Raw genomic sequence first — 24,531 nt, 5'->3', positions numbered from 1 at the left:
AAGTTCCCAAGAGCACAGTGAGCTCCATCATTAGGAAATGGAAAGCATATGGAACTATTCAGATTCTTCCTAGAGCTGGACCTCCGACCAAACTGAGCAACCAGGCAAGAAGCACCGGTCAGGGAGGTTAACAAGAACCCAATGACCAATCTGACAGAACTACAGAGGTCCTTGACTGAGATGGGAGAACATGCCGGAAGGACAACATTTTCCGCAGCTCTTCCCAAATATAGACTTTATGGGAGAGTGGCCAGATGGAAGCCACTTGTGAGAAAAAGGCACATGACAGCACGCCTGGAGTTTGCAAAAAGGCACATGAAAGCCCAGAGCATGAGGCAATATATTATGTGGTCTTATGAAAAGAAAATTAAACAACAACTCTTTGGCCTGAATGCAAAGTGCTACATCTGGCGGAAACCGAACACAGCTCATCACACATCAATCATCAACCCTACTGTGAAGCATGGTGGTGGCAGCATCATGGTATGGGGATGCTTTTTAGCGACAGGGACTGGGGGACTTGTAGGGATAGAGGGAACAATGAATGGAGCCAAATACAAGCAAATTCTTCAGGAGAACCTGCTTCAGAGTGCAAAAGACAGACTGCGGTGAAAATTTACATCCCAACAGGACAATGACTCCAAGCATGCAACCAGAGCAACACACTGGAATGGCTTCAGAACAAGAACATGAAAGTCCTTGAGTGGCCCAGCCAAAGCCCAGACTTGAATCCCATTAAGAATCTGTCAAAACACCTGAAGGTTTCTGTTCACCAACCTTCCCCATCCAACTAGACAGAGCTTGAGCAAATCTGCAAGAACGAATGGGAGAAACTCCCCAAATCCAGCTGTGTAAAGCTGATACAGACATCTATCTATAATTCCAGTAATCTCTGTGTGTATGTTTGTATGTTTGTATGTTTGTATGTTTGTATGTATGTATGTATGTATGTATGTTTGTCTGTGACCGCTGTTTCGCGACAACTACCGGTCCGATATACTTGCAACTTGCCAGGTATATTGCTGGGGACCCGAGGATGTGCCTTTTCAAGGTTTCATATTAATCGGACAAGTAGTTAGCGAGCTATGGCGATTTCTTTACCAAACTCCGCAAGCCGTTCGCTTTGGACCAAACCATTGCATGTAAATAGAGGGGGGGGGGATTGTCACCGTACTCGCAAGCCGTTCGCTTTGGACCAAACCATTTCATGTAAATAGAGGGGGAGGGATTGTCACCGTACTCGCAAGCCGTTCGCTTTGGACCAAACCATTTCATGTAAATAGAGGGGGGGGATTGTCACCGTACTCGCAAGCCGTTCGCTTTGGACCAAACCATTTCATGTAAATAGAGGGGGGGGATATAATTTTAGATATAGATATAGTACGGGCATGCCCTAGTACCCAAAAAGGCTCGAAGCTGTAATTGCTGCCAAAGGCGCTTCTATGAAGTATTTTTTAATTCAGGGTGTTGAATACTTATGTAAATTTGATATTTCTGTATTTTGTTTTAATTATTTTGTAAAAAAAAATTCTAAACAAAAATATCCACTTTGACATTTTCGGGTATTATGTGTAGAACAGTGACAAAAAAAATCTCAATTTAATTTTAACCCATTTTAAATTCAGGCTGTAAAACAACAAGATGGGAAAAAAGTCAAGGGATGCGAATTCTTTCTGAAGGCACTGTAGATGTGGACACACACACACACACACACACACACACACACACACACACACACACACACACACACACACACACACACACACACACTCACCTGGACCCAAGTGGAAGGAGAGCCTGAGAAAGATGAGGACTGGTGGCAATGACACATACTCAGAGTATGTGCCCTGCTCCCAGTACCTGCGGGTAACCCCCGCCTTGAGTAGCTTTAAAGACTTTGTGGTGGGCGATATCTTATTAGAAACTAGATGGTATCTTACTATAATTCACCAAATGTCCGTACGTCCGTTCGAAGGTACCGCAAAAACAGCTCAACCGATCGCAACGATATTTTGGGTGGGTATTCCTGGGACCCCCTGGGAGTAAAATAGACTACATTGTTTTTCCAAGTTTTCCAATTTTCCAGTTTTTCCAAACACGATGGAATAATATTTACCGGTATGAACAGTGATGTGGCTTTTGTTGAAATTCTACAAATACTGTTTATTCTACGTACCAGGAGAGAGTAGATCGACTCCTGACGAACTCTTCCTACATAAACGAGCGGCTCTGAAGTAACACGGCAGCGTGTGCAAAGCGACTGAGAAACAGGTGTAGCGGCCGCTTCCATGTTACAGATTCAGTGCGCTCTCTTCCCACATAAACGTGCGACTGAGAAAGACGTGTAGCGGCCGCTTCCGTTTTGCAGAATTCAATCTTTTTTCAAAATGGGCGCCATCTACTGTTTAGATTTTGATGATTTGCGTGTGATATGATTCAACGGATGTTTATATGAATCGTTTAAAATAAAAAAAGCCTTAAATTTCTGATATTTTGCCTTTTCATTGTGCCTCCCAATTGAAGCCCACCCATAGGGCAGGTACCGTTGCTAGTTCATACAATACTTACCCCGCGCATTCGACTTGGTACGAGCCAAGTATTCTGTTTTTTAAGGTTTTTTTTCATTGTTCCAATATGGCTGCCAGACCACGTGAGCAATGACTTCATAAATTTACATTCTCCAATATAATTGTTGTGTAGATCACGCTAAAGAAATTTCAAACTGATCAGACTGAGCGATGTACTTGCCAAATTATGACGTCATAACGAAGGCACCAATGGCGTCATCGTTAACAGCACTTATTACCTCCACCACCAAAGGTGGATGAACTTTATGTTTTCACCCCTGTCTGTCTGTTTGTCCGTTTGTTTGTAAACAAGATATCTCAAAAAGTTGTGGATGGATTCGGACGAAATTTGGTAGAGATTTAGCGTATGTGAGAAGGACGAAATTATTAGATTTTGGTGAAGATCCGGATTCGGATCCGGCTAGTAGAATTTTTAAAGTGATTCTTCACCATTGGGAGATCGGGCCAAAAACGATACATAGCAGGATATCTCAAAAAGTTGTGGACGGATTTGGACGAAACCTGGTGGACAGGTTGTGTGTCTTACAAGGACGATTCGATTCGATTTTGGTGAAGATTTGAATATGGATTCAGATATGAGAATTATTTAATTTTTAAGTGATTCTTCACCATTGGGAGATAGGGAAAAAAACGATACATAGCAAGATATCTCAAAAAGTTGTGCACGTATTTGGACGAAATTTTGTGGACAGGTTGTGTGTGTGACAAGGAAGAATCTATTCAATTTTGGTGGAAATCCAGATCCGGATCCAGCTAGTATAATTTTTTAAGTGATGATTCACTATTGAGTGATATGGCCAACCAGGCGGAGGTTTGCTCTCTACTGAGTGCCGTGCTTGTTCCCCATGCGGAGTTCTTTGCAATGAGTCATGTTTCATTTGTTATTCCATGGATCGATCTCGCGAGATCTTGGCGACGGCGGCAGGGATTTTCGAAGCTCCACACGGTCTCCACGTTTTCAAAGTTAAGTTTGTTCACAATTGTATTTTGTCGAAACTGTATTTATCTTTCGGTGTGTGAAGTTACGTATAGTGTGCACCTTGGAAGTTTCTCGGTGTTTATCTTTCATAAATTAATCGTCTGTTTGCCGCGTCGCGAGCGATTTGAAATCGAAGTTTAGTAATTGTTCCCATTTGTATTTTCGTTATAACTGTATTTATTTTATGGTGTGTGTACGTAAATTGTGTTCCGAGGAAGATTTTCGGTGCAAATCTTTCATACCTGTATTGAAAATCGTGTTAATTCGTGTCGTGTCTTGAGGCCTTGTACAGTGTACAACCTTGAGGCTTTGTTTTTCTCTCGGCGGTCCGTCGTTTGTGCTCCAATAACTTTCGTTCTCTGTTTTCCCAGTCTTTTCACCCCATAGCCTACTTCCTTGTGTAAATCTCAACTCAAAAAAAACAAAAAAAACATTTCCTTCTCTGTTCTTATTCTTGTTCTCATTCGTTTATTCATTCTTATTCGTTCGTTCGTTCTTCGACCACGTGTTTCTCCCCCATTTCCCCAGACAGTTTTCACTGTTATTAACCTTCAATGTTTACACTTTCCCCTCAAGTTCTGTATTCCGTCATATATTATGACACCTTTTTCTTCTTCTTCTTTAAAAGGCTGCTTTCGACTTGCTCACCAAATCTATTCATCCCAAAAAAAAATTCCATCTCTTACAGTGCCTCTTTTCTACATTCCCTAAACTCTCCTGCACTCCATCCTCCATCCAGCGTCCTTAAACGTATTTTTAACTCGAAGGTCACAAGAAACTCATTTTGCAATAAATGTTCGTTTCCCATTAATCGTACACTTTCTAAAATCCAATCTCACCCCTCCCCTCCAAATCTTCCCCATAACCCCTCCCCTCCAAATCTTCCCCATCACCCCTCCCCTCCAAATCTTCCCCATCACCCATCCCTTTCAAATCTTCCCCCTTTCCCCTCTCCTCCTTATCCTCCCCATCACCCATCCCTTTCAAATCTCCCCCCTTGCCCCCTCCCTCCTAAACTACCCCCTCACCCATCCCCTCCAAGACTCCCCCTCGCCCCTCCCCTCCTAGACTCCTCCCTCACCCCTCCCCTCCAAATCTCCCCCATATCCCATCCCTTTCAAATCCCTCCCCTTGTCCCTTCCCTCCCAAACTCCCCCCTCGCCCCTCCCCTTCAAATCTCCCCACCCTCATTTCTTCTCAATTTCCCCCCTCTCACTCCCCCTCCTCAAAGCGTCCTCCCCGCTTCTTCCCCCTTCCAACTCTCACCTCCATCTCCCCCAACCTTCTGCCTCGCTCTTCCCCCTCCTCAAATAACACCTCATTGTGCCTCACCCAATCACCATCAAACCTTTTGTCCGCCCCATCCTTCCCTTTCTCCGAGCTATTCTGAAATCTCTGACACACCTTCAACAGCTCTCCCTACCTCTTCCACCTCTTCCACATCTTACCCTACCCCTCCTCCCCCCTGTTCTGTATCCGATGCTCCCCCTTCCTCTTCATTAACGGTATGGACCTCAAACATCCGGGGCCTTCGTTCAAACTTAACTGATCTCTCCATACAGGTTGCTTCTGTCAAACCAGACGTGATCTGCTTAACAGAAATTTTCCTCCTTCATGATGTCTCTGATTCCTTAGTATCTCTCCCGGGTTACTCCCTCCTCCGGTATGATAGACCTGAGCCTCGTCCTGGAGGTGGGGTTGCTATCTTTATCAAAAACTCTCTTCCTCACTCGCCCTGCACTGCACTCTCTCCACCTCACCCCCAGGAATACCTCTGGCTATGGCTTCCCCTTCGCTCCCACCTCTTGTTCATATGTGTGTTGTACCATCCACCAAACAGTGATGACTCCATCTACATCTCGCTGTCTGATAATATGGACCAACTTCTATCTACTCATCCCAACTCTCTCTTCCTCATATGTGGTGATTTCAATTGTCACCATGCCAGTTGGCTGGGTGTGGGTACCTCTCTCACCAGCCATGGCTCCTCAGCAAAGGACTTTTGCGACTCACTGGGACTGACACAATCTGTCAATTTCCCGACCCGGATCTCAGTCAACAGAGCATCTTCTCTTCTGGACTTGGTTATGACTAACTTCCCTGAAAATGTCTGCTGCTCTTCTTCTGCTCCAATCGGATCATCTGATCATGTCCTTGTTAAAGTGGACATCTCTCTGACCATTCTCAGGGAGCCTGCTCAGCGTCGACGAGTCTGGCATTTCACTCAGGCCAACTGGCATGGTCTTCAAGCAGCCATCAATCATCTGGACTGGTCTCCCATCTCTACCACCTCTGACATCAACTCATCCTGGGAATTCTTCCAAAGTAAATTGCTCTCTCTCATGCACAGATTTATCCCATCTCGTCTTCAGTTGTCATACCCTTCCTCCCGACCATGGTACACGGAATCTTGTGGTGAGGCTGTTGCCCAGAAACAACTTGCCTTCGTCTCCTGGAAAGCAAATCCAACGGAAGGAAATCTCATTTCCTTTCACAAAGCCCGAAACAAATGTGTGTCCACCCTCAGGAGAGCCAGTAAACAATATCTCCGTTCTCAAGACCGAACTCTCTTATCTGTCTCCCTCTTCCAAATCCTGGTGGCGTCTGGTCAAATCTGTTTCTGGTGTTTGTTCCCCCTCCATCCCCTCCCTTACCTCAAACGGCTACACAGCTGACTCCGCACGTGAAAAAACTGAACGCCTCAACTCTGTGTTTGCCTCTAAATCTTGTGTCCCAAACCCATCCCTCTCTGTACCCACCATACCCAGTCGTACCCAGCTGCTCCTGGACTCCGTGTCCTTTCCTCCTGACAAGGTGGAAAGATTCCTGTCAACCCTCGACTCTGATTCTGCAACTGGACCTGACGGCATCAGCCCACGGGTCCTAAAATCATGTTCTTCCGCTCTTTCACTCCCTCTCTCTGTTCTCTTCACCCTCTCTTTTGCTCAAGGTCAACTGCCATCTGCTTGGAAATCAGCCAACATCACCGCTTTGCACAAAAAAGGTGCAAAAACAGATCCTAGCAACTACAGACCAATAAGCCTTCTCCCAATTATCAGCAAAGTCATGGAATCCATCATTGCTTCGGACATAAAATCCTTCCTCTTCTCCAATGGCTTGATCTCTGATCATCAATTTGGTTTCAGACCAGGTCACTCTACTCTGGACATGCTGCTTCTGCTGTCTCAACAATGGATGGAGGTCCTCAATGCCAAACAGGAAATTAGAGCTGTCTCCCTCGACATATCACGTGCCTCGATACGGTCTGGCACCCCGCTCTGCTCACCAAACTCTCCTCCTTTTGTTACATATTTATGTGAATGTATGTGAATTACCATTCAGGTCTTTGCTTATCCGTGTGTAGTATATTAAGTTGTTGTGTAGTTGTTGTGGTTGGAGGGTCAGGAGCCCTTCTGAGGGAGTGGCCGGAAACGGAAGTGACCGGAAACGGAAGAGGAAAAGACACGAGGAAAAAAGGACGAGTATTATTCTTCCTCGCCCCGCTCCGACCAAAAGGCGGGATCGACCTTGCGCTGCGTGGAAAAGCGGCGTTCCGAAGCCTGTCTGGCGAGAGGAATCACCGGGACGTGTACCTGCCCGGTGGAGACGTCAAGTGACGTGGGGCCGTGCATCGACCCCGCGTCTGGTATCGTTCGCGGCACCGTCTAAACAGACGCGTGCGGGTCGCACGTTGGGGCCTAACGCGCCTTGCAAGCGGCGTGGGGTTTGGCTTGCTCTACCGTACCCGCTCCGCGTGGCCACGAGGGGCTGCAGCCACGGTGCCTGGTACGATACCTGCCCGGTGGAGAAACGTCCACCCGGGGTTCGTTCAACCGCCCGAGTGCGGAGACGCCGACCAGTATCTTGGTCAGGAGGGGCCCAGAGACATTGTGAGGAGCAGAGACCGAAAGGGGGTGTGAGTACTCACCGGGACACACATGTATAAGATGGCCATCTTAATCCTAGGGAATTGATTGTGAATTGGGAATTGGTGATGGTTGTGTATTGTTGATTGCTCGGGGAAAATCTCCGTGGTTGTGTCATTGGAATTGTATAGTATCATTACCATTGGAAATATATCCTTGAACATCAGTTGTCTCCTGGGTGAAATTCATATGGATTGCGTGGCGAAAGTGCATATATAGTACAGCTTGCTGGCGGAGTTCCTCTCACGGTCCGGGGGTCACCGAGACCAGGTATTCACCGAGGGGACCACGTAACAGAATTGGGGGCTCGTCCAAATTACGATTTGCGGTTTCGCAATTGGGTCTACGTCCGGGATTTAAAATTGTATAAAATAATAAAATAATAATATTTTTTATTAATTAAAATTAATTAATTAATTATTAATTGGTAAAAAAATTTTTTGAGAAATTGGGGTAAAGTCTTGGGTGAAGGTTAACAGGTGTTAACGATAGGCACCATGGCGTTTGTGGCACAGAACTTTGGGGTAACCCCGAGTGAGGCACAGTTCCGAGCGTTGCTAAAGTCGGACCTCTTGAAATTGGCCAAACATTTTAACTTGGAGGTCCGAACTAATTTGAGGAAGGCAGAGTTGCAGGCCACGGTGATACAATCTATGGTGGGATTAGGAACATGGGACGAGTTAGCCTGGGAGTGGCTACCCGAAGAACCAGAAGACGTTGAGCTCCGGAAACTGGAGTTGCAATTACGGAGCCAGGAACGGATTAAAGAAGAAGAAAGGAAAGCAGAAAAGGAAAGAGCAGAAGAAGAAAGGAAAGCAGAAAAGGAAAGAGCAGAAGAAGAAAGGAAAGCAGAAAAGGAAAGAGCAGAAGAAGAAAGGAAAGCAGAAGAGAGGAGAGAAGAGAAACAAGCAGAGGAAAGGAGAGTGGAACGAGAACTCCAGGAAAGGTTAGCAGAAGAAGAAAGGAAAGCAGAAAAGGAAAGAGCAGAAGAAGAAAGGAAAGCAGAAGCGAGGAGAGAAGAGAAACAAGCAGAGGAAAGGAGAGTGGAACGAGAACTCCAGGAAAGGTTAGAAGGGAGAAAAGCAGAGGAGAGGAGAGCTGCAAGGCACCTCGAAGCAGAGGAGAGAAAAGCGGAAAGGGAATTAAAGGAACGTGACATGGAGCTTCAGCAAGAAATCAAATTCAAGGAGCTGGAGTTAATGAGAGAACGGGGAGAGGCACCACCCTTGCTGACGGGGTCGACACCTAACCAGAAAACCTGGGATGTGGGCAGACATGTGAGGCTGGTTCCACCGTTCAGTGAAAAAGAAGTCGCGAAATTTTTTCCACACTTTGAGAAAGTGGCTCGACAATTAAACTGGCCGGAGGAGGCCTGGACCATACTCGTGCAAAGTGTGCTGGTGGGGAAAGCTCAGGAAATTTATTCGGCGCTACCAATGGACCAATGTGCAGATTATGAGGTACTGAAGAAGCACATCCTCAAGGCCTATGAGTTGGTTCCGGAAGCTTACAGGCAAAAATTCAGGAATGCCAGGAAGAGGGAGAGTGAGACCCATGTGGAGTTTGCCAGAGTGAAAGAAAACATGTTTGATCGGTGGTGTGAGTCAAAAGGAGTCGGGAAAGACTTCGAGACATTGCGGGACTTGATCCTGGTGGAGGAATTCCAGCAGTGTGTCCACGAGGACATCAAAGTGTACCTGCAGGAAAAGAAGGTACCAAAGTTGTGGGACGCAGCCACCATGGCAGATGATTATGCCTTAACCCACCGAATAGGGGTCCACGAACCTAACTCCTCGCCTAGATCTCCGCAGGGGAGGTGGGGAACAGCAGGTGCGGAGAACGACCATACATGGCGGCGGCCTCGAGATGATTATGGGAACAACTATGATACCCCACCGGTTCGAAATCAGAGGGATGCGGGCCCAAGACAAACTTATAGTTCGGGGGGCCCGAGGCAGACCCCGAGTTTTTCCTCCGGGCCTACTTGCGCGTTTTGCAAGAAACCTGGACACTTGATGTCCAGTTGTTACCTCATGAAAAGGGACAACCCAGAGCGGAGTCCGACTATTACAACTCCGAATGCGATGGCTAGCGTAAGAAATCGCCATCAAAAGGGTTACCAACCATTTATTTCAGAGGGGTTTGTGTCACTGGATGGAGCCTCGACTAACCGGAGACCGGTTAGGATATTGAGGGACACAGGGGCCCATCAATCTTTAATGCTTGAAGGCATTTTGCCATGGTCCGAGGAGACGGCAACGGGGGATAGTGTTCGTTTACAGGGGATCGGGGGCGGTGTTAGTGCTCCCCTTCAGGTCATCCAGTTGGAGTCCGATTTGGTGTCAGGACCGGTCACCGTCGGTTTACAAGCCACGCTTCCTGTAGAGGGTGTATCTGTGGTTATCGGGAATGATTTGGCCGGGGGTCAAGTTTATGGTAACCTGAGGGTTGGTAAAGAGCCCAGCAAGGAAAATAACATCACACCAGCTCGGGATGGCGACCAAAGTGCCAAGTTATTTGTAGGGGGACTGAACTTCAAAACAGAGGAAGAAGTTCTGACCTCTGTCTTCAACAGATATGGGCCGCTGGTGGAAGTGCGGTTGGTAAGAGACTGGGAAACGCAACAGTCAAGAGGGTTCGGCTTTGTCACGTTTGCCAGCACAAAAGACGCCAGAGAGGCAGAGAAGAATTGGAATGGCAAGGATTTGGAGGGTCGGACCATAACAGTAGGGAAGGCATTTCGTAGGCGTCGAGAGGTCTACAGGAGAGGACAACTGGGCGGTAGTTTTGGTAGTGGCCGAGAAGGAGACCGCTATTCATGGGACTATAGGGACCAGTGGTCCCACCCTAATTATTAGGGAAGTTCTGAGAAGTTGAAGCACTGAAGGCGGCGGAGCCGCCAAGCCAAGATTCCTACACGAATTAACCGTGAACGCCGTTCCTAAAGGCGTCCATGTAGTGAACTTTCATGCACGGACTAACCGTGAACTCCACGTTCCTCAAGGCGCCCATGTAGAGAACTTTCCTGCACTGACTAACCGTGAACTCCGCGTTCCTAAAGGCATCCATGTAGTGAATACTCGGCTTGGCTTCCCGGAAAAAGTGCTATCGAGTTGCTTAACTTTGGATCTTTGATCAACCCCTTAACCTTCATTCCCAAGAAACTGATGGTCAAAGTCAGAGGGTCATGAGATGGAGTTTGATTTGGCAGGGACAATGTCGTTGTTGGTACTTAGTCCAGAGGGAGTAATCTGGAGGGGTTGTGGTGAAATTTTGGTTGCTTTATTTTTAAGTGATAACTGTGCCCGGGGGGAACGGATAATGTGGGGGGGGGTTGAGTTATCTGGTTGGTTTCTCCAAATTGGCCGGCAAAGAAAGTTTTCGCTGGGTTCAAACTTTCTTTCTTGAAGGGGGGGAGTGTTACATATTTATGTGAATGTATGTGAATTACCATTCAGGTCTTTGCTTATCCGTGTGTAGTATATTAAGTTGTTGTGTAGTTGTTGTGGTTGGAGGGTCAGGAGCCCTTCTGAGGGAGTGGCCGGAAACGGAAGTGACCGGAAACGGAAGAGGAAAAGACACGAGGAAAAAAGGACGAGTATTATTCTTCCTCGCCCCGCTCCGACCAAAAGGCGGGATCGACCTTGCGCTGCGTGGAAAAGCGGCGTTCCGAAGCCTGTCTGGCGAGAGGAATCACCGGGACGTGTACCTGCCCGGTGGAGACGTCAAGTGACGTGGGGCCGTGCATCGACCCCGCGTCTGGTATCGTTCGCGGCACCGTCTAAACAGACGCGTGCGGGTCGCACGTTGGGGCCTAACGCGCCTTGCAAGCGGCGTGGGGTTTGGCTTGCTCTACCGTACCCGCTCCGCGTGGCCACGAGGGGCTGCAGCCACGGTGCCTGGTACGATACCTGCCCGGTGGAGAAACGTCCACCCGGGGTTCGTTCAACCGCCCGAGTGCGGAGACGCCGACCAGTATCTTGGTCAGGAGGGGCCCAGAGACATTGTGAGGAGCAGAGACCGAAAGGGGGTGTGAGTACTCACCGGGACACACATGTATAAGATGGCCATCTTAATCCTAGGGAATTGATTGTGAATTGTGAATTGGTGATGATTGTGTATTGTTGATTGCTCGGGGAAAATCTCCGTGGTTGTGTCATTGGAATTGTATGGTATCATTACCATTGGAAATATATCCTTGAACATCAGTTGTCTCCTGGGTGAAATTCATATGGATTGCGTGGCGAAAGCGCATATATAGTACAGCTTGCTGGCGGAGTTCCTCTCACGGTCCGGGGGTCACCGAGACCAGGTATTCACCGAGGGGACCACGTAACACTTTGGTATCCATGGAAATCTCCACGCATGGCTGGCGGACTTCCTCTCTAGTCGTCGTCAATGTGTGGCCCTGAATGGGTTTCTCTCATCTCTTCTTCCTGTTCAGGCTGGAGTTCCCCAAGGCAGTGTTCTGGGCCCTGTGCTTTTTCTGGTCTTCATCAATGATCTCTCTGACTCTCTTGAAAATCCTCTCTATCTCTTTGCTGATGACTCCACTCTCTGCCGCTCCATTCCTCATCCCTCAGATCGGCAGTCTGCAGCCTGCTCACTCTCTGCAGACCTGGACAAAATCACAGACTGGGCAAACAAGTGGAACATGTCTTTCAATCCTGACAAATCTCACACTCTTACGATGTCTCTCCGAAAAGACCGACTGGACAACCCTCCCATCTACTTTCTGAATAATCCTCTCCAAGAAGTTCTGTCACTCAAGCTTTTGGGTCTCACTCACTATCTGCCATGATCTTTCCTGGGAAAACCACATTTCCAAACTGGCCTCCAAAGCCAGTCGCCGACTGGGCATCCTCCGTCGTGCGAAGTCCTTCCTTGGCACACCTGAGCTCCTCACTACATACAAGGCTTTCATCTGCAGCTCAATGGAGTACTGCTCTCCCCTCTGGGCTGGTGCTCCTGCCTCACACCTAGCTCGTCTTCACGCTGTTGAAACCAAAGCGTTCAGAATCATTGGAATCTCCCGCGATGACGCTATCTCCGAGGGCCTTTCACTTAATCACCGCAGGCAGGTTGGTGGTCTTTCCGTCTTCTACCGACTCCTCTCCGGCTTTGCTCCCCCAGCTCTCTCTGGGCTCTGTCCCCCAAATATTCCTGCAGGTCGCACAAGATCTGCCTGCAACCCTCTTATGGTTAAACTGCCAAAATCAAGACTCTCTGCTCACCTTCACTCCTTCATTCCTCTTTTCTCCCGCCTCTGGAACAAACTCCCTCACTCTCTTCAATCCCACTCCTCCCTCCAGGTCTTTAAAACGGCTGTTCACCACCATCTCTTATCTTCCCCAATCCAAAACCTTGATCTTTTCTACCCCCGCTAATTTCACCCCAAATCCACTTTTTTGAGGTGACTTTTGACTTCTTTCCTGGAAGTCCTTGGTGTCCTTGCGTTTTATACCTATCCTGCCTCCCCCCAGGCCCTCTCCCTCCAAAAACATCTCCCGATGTCCCTGCTCTCAAATGTTGTGTTTATGTGCTTCCTCCCCTTCTCTCCCCATCTTGTCGACCGCTCCTCTTTTTATATACTTTGTTTGCTTGTTTCTTTGACCTCGACTCTGTATACAAAAAAAAAAAAAAAAAAATGGAGCGGTTTTGGAGATATAGAGCTCGAATTTTTTTCGGTTTTTCCAAGATGGCGCTCGTACCATGTGATTCATGACGTCATAATTATCACTAAAATTTCTACACGAGTAGATAATTGGTGAAAATTCCGTATCAATTGCCCCAATGGTTGCTGAAAAAATGAATTTAAACAAGATGGATCCCGTATGCCGTGACCTATGACGTCATGATCACAAAAAATCTACATGAGTCGACATACTTTGGTGAAAAAATTGTGTCAATCGGACAACGTTTGCCGATCAAATGCATTTTTTTAATGCAGACACGTACGACATACGTACGATACATCGAACGCTTAACCCCACTTTTCGCTTCGCGAGTGAAGGTGAATAATTAACGCACGCACGTGTGTGCATGCACAAACGTGCATGGGTCGTGAATTGCACGTACACATGCACAATTATGGTTTATACATATGTTTGGCTTTGGTTTTGCTTTTGGTTTTGCTTTGGCATGTTTTGTTTTGCGTAACATATTAAATATGGGGTGTTTGGAATGCACACATATTATCATTGTGCGTTACATACACATATACATATTGTGCACATGTTGTATTGTATACACTCATGTTGTACCGTGGTATGTTGTGTACACGCATCTTGTGCATGACATATTGCACATATTTTGTGCGTACACACACACACTCACACACATACATACACACATATACACAAACACAAAGGTGGACATATCGAGACCTGGGCGGACTCCGTTCCACCTTCTGAAGCCCACATTTGGAGAGATAACGAACGACACACACACACACACACACACACACACACACACACACACACACACACACACACACGTTGCAAATAGTCTTGCATACCAAAGATAAATTCAGATTTGATTAAAAGATAAATTGACAACAATCGCCACAACCCGTCAGTCCAGCAGATCAGACAGGCCTATCTATGTTTAGAAGCTGGAGATAGTCACCAACATGGCAGAAGGTCTTGGTATCTGCCTTTTAAGCCGTCCAGAAGGTCTTCTTCAGACAGTTCCAGAAATTGTAACTCGAACCCAGTGATTGGTTAGTCATATCACTAGGCCCATCCTTCCTGTTGGTTCAATTGTTGCAGTAATAACTTGCCCCCCCCCGCCCCCCTTACATTACATAACCAGCCTGCTGGGCAATTAATATAATGTACTTATTTATAAGGTGATATCGCATTGGATGTGTACCTCATATAGCCTCATGGGGTCGTCACATTGCAGCTCTCGACACTTAAGGGTCTTCAGGCGAATACCCCTGCGCAGCTCTCGGTTGGTTAAATTTGGTGAGTGAACTATACCTTGGAGGTCTGACATTCGGGAATGTTTTGAATGTCAGAACGTGAGTGCAAGCAGACAGGACAGTCGGCTTAACTTTCTCAGTGAGAACTCCACAACGCAGCACATTTGGTCCCACCAGAAATCGAACCCAAGACCCACGGGTCTATGGTTTTCTGAAAGCTTTTAACATTTTGGTACTATCACTGGGACCCTCAGTCCACTGGAGACTCGAGGACTCAGACTGGAGCTTTGCATGGATCGAGTCGACTCCAAAATGAGAAACATGTGTTACAACATGTCAGAATTCCAGAGCATTAGAGGCAGTGATTGTTTGAAATGGTCATGACTCGACCTGTCACTTGTTACAGACAATGCATGCTTCGAACCATCTAGACCCAGGGCCATCTATCTAGACCCAGGGCCATCTATCTAGACCCAGGGCCATCTATCTAGACCCAGGGCCATCTATCTAGACCCAGGGCCTCCCTTCTATCTAGACCCAGGGCCATCTATCTAGACCCAGGGCCATCTATCTAGACCCAGGACCATCTATCTAGACCCAGGGCCATCTATCTAGACCAAGGGCCATCTATCTAGACCAAGGGCCATCTATCTAGACCCAGGGCCATCTATCTAGACCCAGGGCCTTCTATCTAGATCCAGGGCCATCTATCTAGACCCAGGGCCATCTATCTAGACCCAGGGCCATCTATCTAGACCCAGGACCATCTATCTAGACCCAGGGCCATCTATCTAGACCAAGGGCCATCTATCTAGACCAAGGGCCATCTCTCTAGACCCAGGACCATCTATCTAGACCCAGGGCCATCTATCTAGACCCAGGGCCATCTATCTAGACCCAGGGCCTTCTATCTAGATCCAGGGCCATCTATCTAGACCCAGGGCCATCTATCTAGACCCAGGGCCATCTATCTAGACCCAGGACCATCTATCTAGACCCAGGGCCATCTATCTAGACCAAGGGCCATCTATCTAGACCCAGGACCATCTATCTAGACCCAGGGCCTTCTATCTAGACATAGGGCCATCTATCTCGACCCAGGGCCATCTATCTAGACCCAGGGCCATCTATCTAGACCAAGGGCCATCTATCTAGACCCAGGGCCATCTATCTAGACCCAGGGCCTTCTATCTAGATCCAGGGCCATCTATCTAGACCCAGGGCCATCTATCTAGACCCAGGGCCATCTATCTAGACCCAGGACCATCTATCTAGACCCAGGGCCATCTATCTAGACCCAGGACCATCTATCTAGACCCAGGGCCATCTATCTAGACCCAGGGCATCTCATCTAGACCCAGGGCCATCTATCTAGACCAAGGGCCATCTATCTAGACCCAGGGCCATCTATCTAGACCCAGGGCCTTCTATCTAGATCCAGGGCCATCTATCTAGACCCAAGGCCATCTATCTAGACACAGGGCCATCTATCTAGACCCAGGGCCATCTATCTAGACCCGGGGCCATCTATCTAGACCCAGGGACATCTATCTAGACCCATGGCCATCTATCTAGACCCAGGGCCATCTATCTAGACCCAGGGCCATCTATCTAGACCCAGGGCCATCTATCTAGACCCAGGGCCATCTATCTAGACCCAGAGCCATCTATCTAGACCCAGGGCCATCTATCTCGACCCAGGGCAAGTCATCTAGATCCAGGGCAACTCATCTAGACCCAGGGCAGCTCATCTAGACGCAGAGCAACTCATCTAGACCCAGGGATTTCGGATATTAAGTCTGTGACGCCTTTCACAGTCTCCAATAAATTATAACGAGGAACGCCTCCCAAACAAACGCTCTTTTTGTTGTTGTGTAGCATCGCTTGAGCGCAGCTGCGTCCAGTGCCGCCACTGCCGCGGAATCGGACAAGTTCCAGAGACGAGCGAGTGGCGTCCCAAGCCGGTGCTGGCACGCGGAGGGTCGCATCCCAAGCCGGTGCTGGCACGCGGAGGGTCGCATCCCAAGCCCGGTGCTGGCACGCGGAGAGTCGTCACCTGCAAGTCCGGGCGTCTCACGCCGCAATACGTCACACGCCGGGGGCTCCTTTATTACAGTCGAGGAGAGCGCGCGGGCGGCGTGCTTCCTGATCCTGGCAGGACTGCGTGCGCTCCGCCTTATCGATATCGGGCTCTGGCCACACATGCCCAGGGTGCCTCCCGGGCCGTGCCTTCTCCACCCCGGCTGCCGCCGGCACGACCGAGCCACATCGAGGGTCGATCGAGGCCGCGGTCACCGAGGTCTGGATATGTCCCCAAAGCCGCACTGAGAGCGCGAACTGCAGTCGCCGGTAAGGCGTGCCGGAACCGTGCGAGGAGTGTGCCATGCAGACGTGAAGCATCGGTAGCCCCATTCCTTATCCACCCCAAAGGAAGTGAGAAAGTTCTGGATTGAGCAAAACTTCCTGTGTCGGGCTCCGAGGGCGGCCTGCGAGGCCCGCACGAATCCGGCATGGTGAATCCGTGCTCACGGTTCAATACGATTGTTTCCATTGTACAAACAATCAGAATAGTCTTTTAAATCGTCACGAAGGTGACGCTCGTGATTGATTGGCTGGAATGGTTGAGGACGATTTGGCGGGTAAAAGTTTCAACGGTTGCTGTTAAAATGTCTTACGCAACATAAAGCATCAGGACTAATTTTAACTCTGATGTGCTTCCGGGATGTCATTTGTGATCCTGGGATACAAACCGTAACGTGGAGATAAACCTGGCACAATAAAGGAGTTTATTATTTATAGTAGATTGCTTTTGAAACACGTGGGCTGTTCAAAAAAAATATCGGAATGAGATACTGTACTCAAGTCCAGGACATGCCAAGGATTAAAAAAATTGTCTTCATTAACAACGATGTGTACAACGATGTCCGACACAGAAGGCCATCGGGCCCATCATGCCCACGCATACCCGCAAAAATCAATGTACCCCTAGATCCTCATTGTTTCCAGTTATCTACCTATCCAGATCCAGTTTAAACCTTTCCATCATTTCAGCTTCCAAGCATTATAACTACCCTCTAACGGACACACCTTTAGCCTTAATATTATCTCAACTCTCCTCTTCTTCACTCTCAAGCCATGGCCCATGGTGCTGTCACTGCACATTCTGCTGAAAAACTTTTCCTTGCTTATTACCTGTGTCTCTCTCTCGTACTCTTCGTCCCGTCAGGTGTGTATGGCTTCCGAGGCAGTTTCATTGGTGAGGAAACACAATCTTGGCCAGGTCGCCACTCAGACATAGTCAGTCCATGAAAAAATAGATGCAATATGTTTTAATATATATATATATAATATATTTGAAGCAATAAAAAAAAAAAAAAAAAAAAAAAAAAAATATTTGAAACAAAAAAATGAATAAATATATGAAACAATAAAAAATATATATTTCAAAGAATAAAAAATATATAAATATATTTGAAACAAAAAAAATAAATATATATATATATTTTTTTAAATAAAAAAATATGAATATATTTGAAACAAAAAATATATATATTTGAAACAATAAAAAACAAATATATTTGAAACAGTAAAAGACAAATATAAAAATATATTTGAAACAATAAAAAAAATATATATATATATGTGAAACTAAAAAAAATTATAAATATATTTGAAACAATAAAAAAATATATATATATTTGAAATAAAAATGCATATATATATATTTGAAACCTAAAAATCAATATATTTGAAATAAAAAAAATACAAATATATTTGAAACAATAAAATATATAAATATATTTGAAACAATAAAAAACATAAATATATTTGAAACAATAAAAAAAAAAAAAAAATATTTGAAACAATAAATAAAATTGAAACAATAAAAAAAAAAATATGTGAAACTTAAAAAAAGAATAAATATATTTGAAACAATAAAAAAATATATATTTGAAACAATAAAATATATACAGTATATATATTTTTAAAAATAAAAAATATATAAATACATTTGAAACAAAAAATATATATATTTGAAACAATCAAAAACAAATATATTTGAAACAGTAAAAGACAAATATAAAAATATATTTGAAACAACAAAAAAAAACTATATATATATATATGTGAAACTAAAAAACATTATAAATATATTTGAAACAATAAAAAAAAAATAATATTTGAAACAATAAAAATGCATATATATATTTGAAACCTAAAAATCAATATATTTGAAAAAAACAAAAACAAATATATTTGAAACAATAAAATATATAAATATATTTGAAACAATAAAAAACATAAATATATTTGAAACAATAAAAAAAAAATATATATATTTGAAACAATAAATAAAATTGAAACAATAAAAAATAAAAATATGTGAAACTAAAAAAAAGAATAAATATATTTGAAACAATAAAAAAATATATATTTGAAACAATAAAAATAAATAAATGTATTTGAAACAAACAAATATATATATATATATATATATATGAAACCTAAAAATCAATATATTTGAAATAAAAAATAAAAAAAATATTTGAAAGAATAAAATATATAAATATATTTGAAACAATAAAAAAAAAAATATTTGAAACAATAAAAATAAATAATTGTATTTGAAACAAACAAACAAAAAATCTATATGTATATATATATATATATATATATATATATATATATATATATACATATATATATATATATATTTGAAACCTAAAAATCAATATATTTGAAATAAAAAATAAATAAATATATCTGAAAGAATAAAATATATAAATATATTTGAAACAATAAAAAAGTATGTATTTGAAAGAAAATAAAAACAAATAAATCTATTTGAAACAATATATATATATATTGTTTATATATTTGAAACAAATAACTACATAATATATATGGACATAACATCTATATATATATATATAAAACATCTATATATATATATATATGTATGTATATATATATCTATATATATATATATGTATGTATATTATATATATATATATATTTTATATATATATATATATATATTTTTATATATATATATATATATTTTATATATATATAAAACAATAAAATTAAATAAATATATTTGAAACAATAAAAAAAATAGAAACATAAAACAGTTTCACCAGCTGTGAGGAGTTAGTAGAGTTAGTAGAATAGTTAGTAGAATAGTATAGGGGCTGCCAGGATGGTCTCGAGGTGTACTTACTCATATTCTCCTCCAACCTGTGTAGCCTGGTTTCGAATCCAGACCCAGCTATAAAATGCCATCCTGGTGTTTCACAGGCAGGGTGATTCATCAACGTGTGTGCCGTTGCTCGTATAGACGTTAAACGGGCCTGCTAGCATTAGACAGTGGATTTTAAAGATCCCACGGTGTTGTTCACTTAGAGAAGGCGAGTTATCTCCGGCACCATGAACAAATTACAAATTCCTGCTCTAACTACTCCTGGGAAGGCAAATGCAAACCACCCAGTATAACCCTTGCCAAGAAACTGCTTCAGCAACACTGACACTGTAACAGACTATGGTAACCGCAATCAGAATACACTGTACACTATTTTGTATAAATACACTATTTTGACATTACACTGTACACACCTCGTCATGCGTTTTCAATGTGTGTTTGACTAAGTGATCGGTATCTTCCATCTTGTTCCGAGAACTTGTTTAACACCTCACGTGCAGTCGGTAGTTTGTAGTTATATTGCGTCGCTCGAGGGGTATATCATCCCGCCATTATAAATTCAAATGAGGAAGAGGAAGAGGAAAGGAAGGAGAAGTATAAGAAGAATTTGTATTTATTTTTTTGTATACATATACAAGATGTATATATACAAGATATACAAATATATACAAGATGGAGGCTCGTGTAAGAGCTAACATTGATCACAAAAAGACAAACTGACACATAAAACATATGATAAAGGGAGCGGGAGAACAAGATGGAGAGCAGGGACATCGGGAGATCTCTGGGAGGGAGAGGGCTTGGGGGGGGAGGAGGCATGGGAAGGGGGCCGGGGGGGGGGGGGAAGAGGCATGAGAATGGGGCGGGGGGGAGGGGGAGAGGTATAAAACACATGGACACTACTAGGACTTCCAGGAATGAAGTCGGTATTTCAAAAAAGTGGATCTGGGGTGAATTAACGGGGATAGAAAATATCAAGGTTTTGGATGGGACAAGATAAGAGATGTGGTGAACAGTTGTTTTAAAGACCTGGATGGATGAGTGGGATTGAAGAGAGTGAGGGAGTTTGTTCCAGAGGCGGGAGAAAAGAGGAATGAAAGAATGAAGGTGAGCAGAGTCTTGATTTTGGCAGTTTAACCATAAGAGGGTTGCTGGCAGATCTTGTGCGACCTGTAGGAGTATTTGGGGGACAGAGCCCAGAGAGCTGGAGGAGCAAGGCCGGAGAAGAGTCGGTAGCAGACAGAAAGACCACCAACCTGCCTGCGGTGAGTAAGTGGAAGGCCCTCGGAGTTAGCTTCATCGCGGGAGATTCCAATTATTCTGAAAGCTTTGGTTTCAACAGCGTGAAGCCGAGCTAGGTGTGAGGCAGGAGCACCGGCCCAGAGGGGAGAGCAGTATTCCATTGAGCTGCGGATGAAAGCCTTGTATGTGGTGAGGAGCTCAGGTGTGCCAAGGAAGGACTTCGCACGACGGAGGATGCCCAGTCGGCGACTGGCTTTGGAGGCCAGATTGGAAATGTGGTTTTCCCAGGAAAGATCATGGCAGATAGTGAGACCAAAGAGCTTGAGTGACAGAACTTCTTGGAGAGGATTGTTGAGAAAGTAGATTGGAGGGTTGTCCAGTCGGTCTTTTCGGAGAGACATAGTGAGAGTGTGAGATTTGTCAGGATTGAAAGACATGTTCCACTTGTTTTACCAGTCTGTGATTTTGTCCAGGTCTGCAGAGAGTGAGGACTGCTGATCTGAGGGATAGGGTATGGAGCGGCAGAGAGTGGAGTCATCAGCAAAGAGATAGAGAGGATTTTCCAGAGAGTCGGAGAGATCATTAATGAAGACCAGAAAAAGCACAGGGCCCAGAACACTGCCTTGAGGAACTCCAGCCTGAACAGGAAAGGGAGATGAGAGAAAACCATTCAGGGCCACACATTGACTATGACCAGAGAGGAAGTCCGCAAGCCATGCGAGGAGATTTCTATGGATACCATAGGAGGATAGTTTGGTGAGCAGAGCGGGGTGCCAGACCGTATCGAAGGCACGTGATATGTCAAGGGAGACAGCTCTAATTTCCTGTTTGGTATTAAGGACCTCCATCCATTGTTGAGACAGCAGAGGCAGCATGTCCAGAGTAGAATGACCTGGTCTGAATCCAAATTGATGATCTGAGATTGGAGAGGAGGAAGGATTTGATGTCAGAAGCGATGATTGATTCCATGACCTTGTTGATTATTGGGAGATGACTGATTGGTCTGTAGTTGCAAGGATCTGTTTTTACACCTTTTTTGTGTAAAGCAGTAATGTTGGCTAATTTCCAAGCTGATGGCAGATGACCTTGAGCAAAAGAGAGGGTGAAAAGAACAGATAGAGGGTGAGATAGAGCGGCAGAGCAGGATTTTAGGACCGTGGGCTGATGCCGTCTGGTCCAGTTGCAGAATCAGAGTCGAGGATTGACAGAAACTTCTCCACCTTGTCAGGAGAGAAGGACACAGAGTTCAGGAGCAGCTGGGTACGACGGTTTTAGGACACAAGATTTGGAGGCAAACACAGTTGAGGCATTCAGCTTTTTCACGTGCGGAGTCAGCTGTGTAGCCGTTTGAGGTAAGGGAGGGGATGGATGAGGAACAAACACCAGAAACAGATTTGACCAGACGCCACCAGGATTTGGAGGAGGAAGACAGATTTGAGAGTTCAATCTTGAGAGTGGAGAGATATTGTTTCCTGGCTCTCCTGAGGGTAGACACACACTTGGTCCGAGCTTTGTGAAAGGAACTGAGATTACCTTCAGTTGGTTTGCCTTCCATGAGGTGAAGGCAAGTTGCTTCATGGCAACTGCCTCACCACAAGATTCAGTGTACCATGGATGGGAGGAAGGGTAAGATAACTGAAGATGAGATGGGATAAATCTGTGCATGAGGGAGAGAGCAGTTTGCTTTGGAAGAATTCCCAGGATGAGTTGATGTCAGAGGCGGTAGAGATGGGAGACCAGTCCAGATGATTGATGGCTGCTTGAAGACCATGCCAGTCAGCCTGAGTGAAATGCCAGACTCGTCGGCGCTGAGGAGGCTCTCTGAGAATGGCCAGAGAGATGTCCACTTTAACAAGCACATGATCAGAAGAACCGATTGGAGCAGAAGAAGAGCAGCAGACATTTGCAGGGAAGTTATCTATCTATAATTCCAGTAATCTCTGTGTGTATGTTTGTATGTTTGTATGTTTGTATGTTTGTATGTCTGTGACCGCTGTTTCTCGACAACCACGGGTCCGATATACTTTAAACTTGCCAGGTATATTGCTGGGGACCCGAGGATGTGCCTTTTCAAGGTTTCATATTAATCGGACAAGTAGTTACCGAGCTATGTCCAAAAAACGATTCAACCAATCAGAGAGCAGCGAGCTATCACGTGTGCCGAACGTGGCGAACAGACTCTGCCTCGGACGGCACATTTGAGAGCGTATTCATTTATTTCACGTTGGAAAACTATGTTGCCGTTAAACTATGTTTTAAAACTAATTAAAACTACTATCTATAATTCCACGGGTCCGATAAAAAACACCGTACTCGCAAGCCGTTCGCTTTGGACCAAACCATTTCATGTAAATAGAGGGGGGGGGGGGATATAATTTTAGATATATATATAGTACGGGCATGCCCTAGTACTATACAATTAGAGGAAGAATTAGAGGAAGAGTAGTAGTTCAAGTTAAAGTCCCTTACCATATTGAATGGAGGGATGATTACGGATGTTTTATATGTCCAGGTTATGTAAACGGTAGATTTAACAAGGTGAATAAACGGAACCTGTGGTTTTCGCAATCACTGGTAATTACGCAGCAATAGACTAATAAAGGGTCGTCACGAACGCTGCATTTGGCTCATGAGACGCGAGACGTGCGGAGCATTCACAACTACCTTCACGGGGTCGCAGGAGTTACAAATAAAACACAGAAAAGTTTGTAGGATACCCTTGGGTGGGCTCCTTTAGATTCGAGCAGCGTCCCTTCTATTCTCCCGTTGGAACATTTGTCAACCAGCAGGGATCGATCAATCACTAGATCTGGATTCGACCCTAGCACATGCCTTCCCTCCTCCTCCTCCTCCATTGCCCCCCTTTTCGTCCCCAAGGTGGAACAATGAATGCTTTGGGGGAGGGGGGGGGGGTGGGCTAACCTCCTACTTTATGGGATCAATATGGGAGTGTGAGATCCAGCACGGGGAGACTCTGCTGTGCCATACTGGATCAATTGGTGGAGGAATCCGTTTACTTTCAAACAAACACGACTAGTGGCTTGTTTGGATTGAGCATGACGGTCCATCACCCCCCCCCCCCCCCCCAAATCGTGCCCCCGAGGTGCTCAGCCAATCAGATGGCATTCCTCAAGTTGTGATACTGTATGTGCCCCGGTTTGCCCCCAATATGACAACATGGTTGTGAAGTCAGTCCCACTTTATAAGCTTTTCATCTAACATTCAAACTTTTAGAGTTGTTGGCGTCTCCTTGTCACAAGCGAATCAAATTGTTTCGTGTCACGTGCGCTCCGGATTTGACAGGAAACCGTTAAATTCGTCACCAAGCTGGAGTGACGTCATGGCACAGTGTGGTTTATTATTATTTTTGGACGTATTCCGGCCTGGAAAATGCAACTGGGTTCTTTCATGGAATACAAATGTCGGGTTTGTTGTGTGCTTTGAGTTTACATGTTGCAAATGGTGACTTGAGCTGCTCCTGCAATAAAGCAAAGCACGAATAACAGAGTATTCACCTCCTCCACCCACACCCCGTGCACACCCACACCCCGTGCACACCTTGTGCTCCTTTGAATTCCGCCATTCGTGCAGTCAAGTCCTCTTTAAGTCAAGTGTTACTGCCTCTATCACATTATCTAGTAATTTGTTTAAAATACTCATGAACGTTC

The 24,531-nt window shown here is 45.0% G+C and overlaps 1 protein-coding gene across 1 annotated transcript in view; it reads left to right on the top strand.

The window, feature by feature from the left end:
• The first annotated feature begins 16,327 nt into the window (after nt 1-16,327).
• SACS (sacsin molecular chaperone) overlaps nt 16,328-24,531 on the top strand; it is a 60,218-nt gene continuing 52,014 nt past the window's right edge. The window contains exon 1 of the mRNA XM_068132201.2: nt 16,328-16,767. The gene's annotated coding sequence lies outside the window, so the exon portion shown is untranslated. The remainder of the gene's footprint in view (nt 16,768-24,531) is intronic.

The sequence above is a fragment of the Myxine glutinosa genome, chromosome 12 (assembly GCF_964187855.1).
Source record: "Myxine glutinosa chromosome 12, kmMyxGlut1.1, whole genome shotgun sequence".
Classification (NCBI taxonomy): Eukaryota; Metazoa; Chordata; class Myxini; order Myxiniformes; family Myxinidae; genus Myxine; species Myxine glutinosa.
The sequence above is the reverse complement of the archived record's forward strand: the minus strand, read 5'-3'. Positions and strand labels throughout refer to the sequence as shown.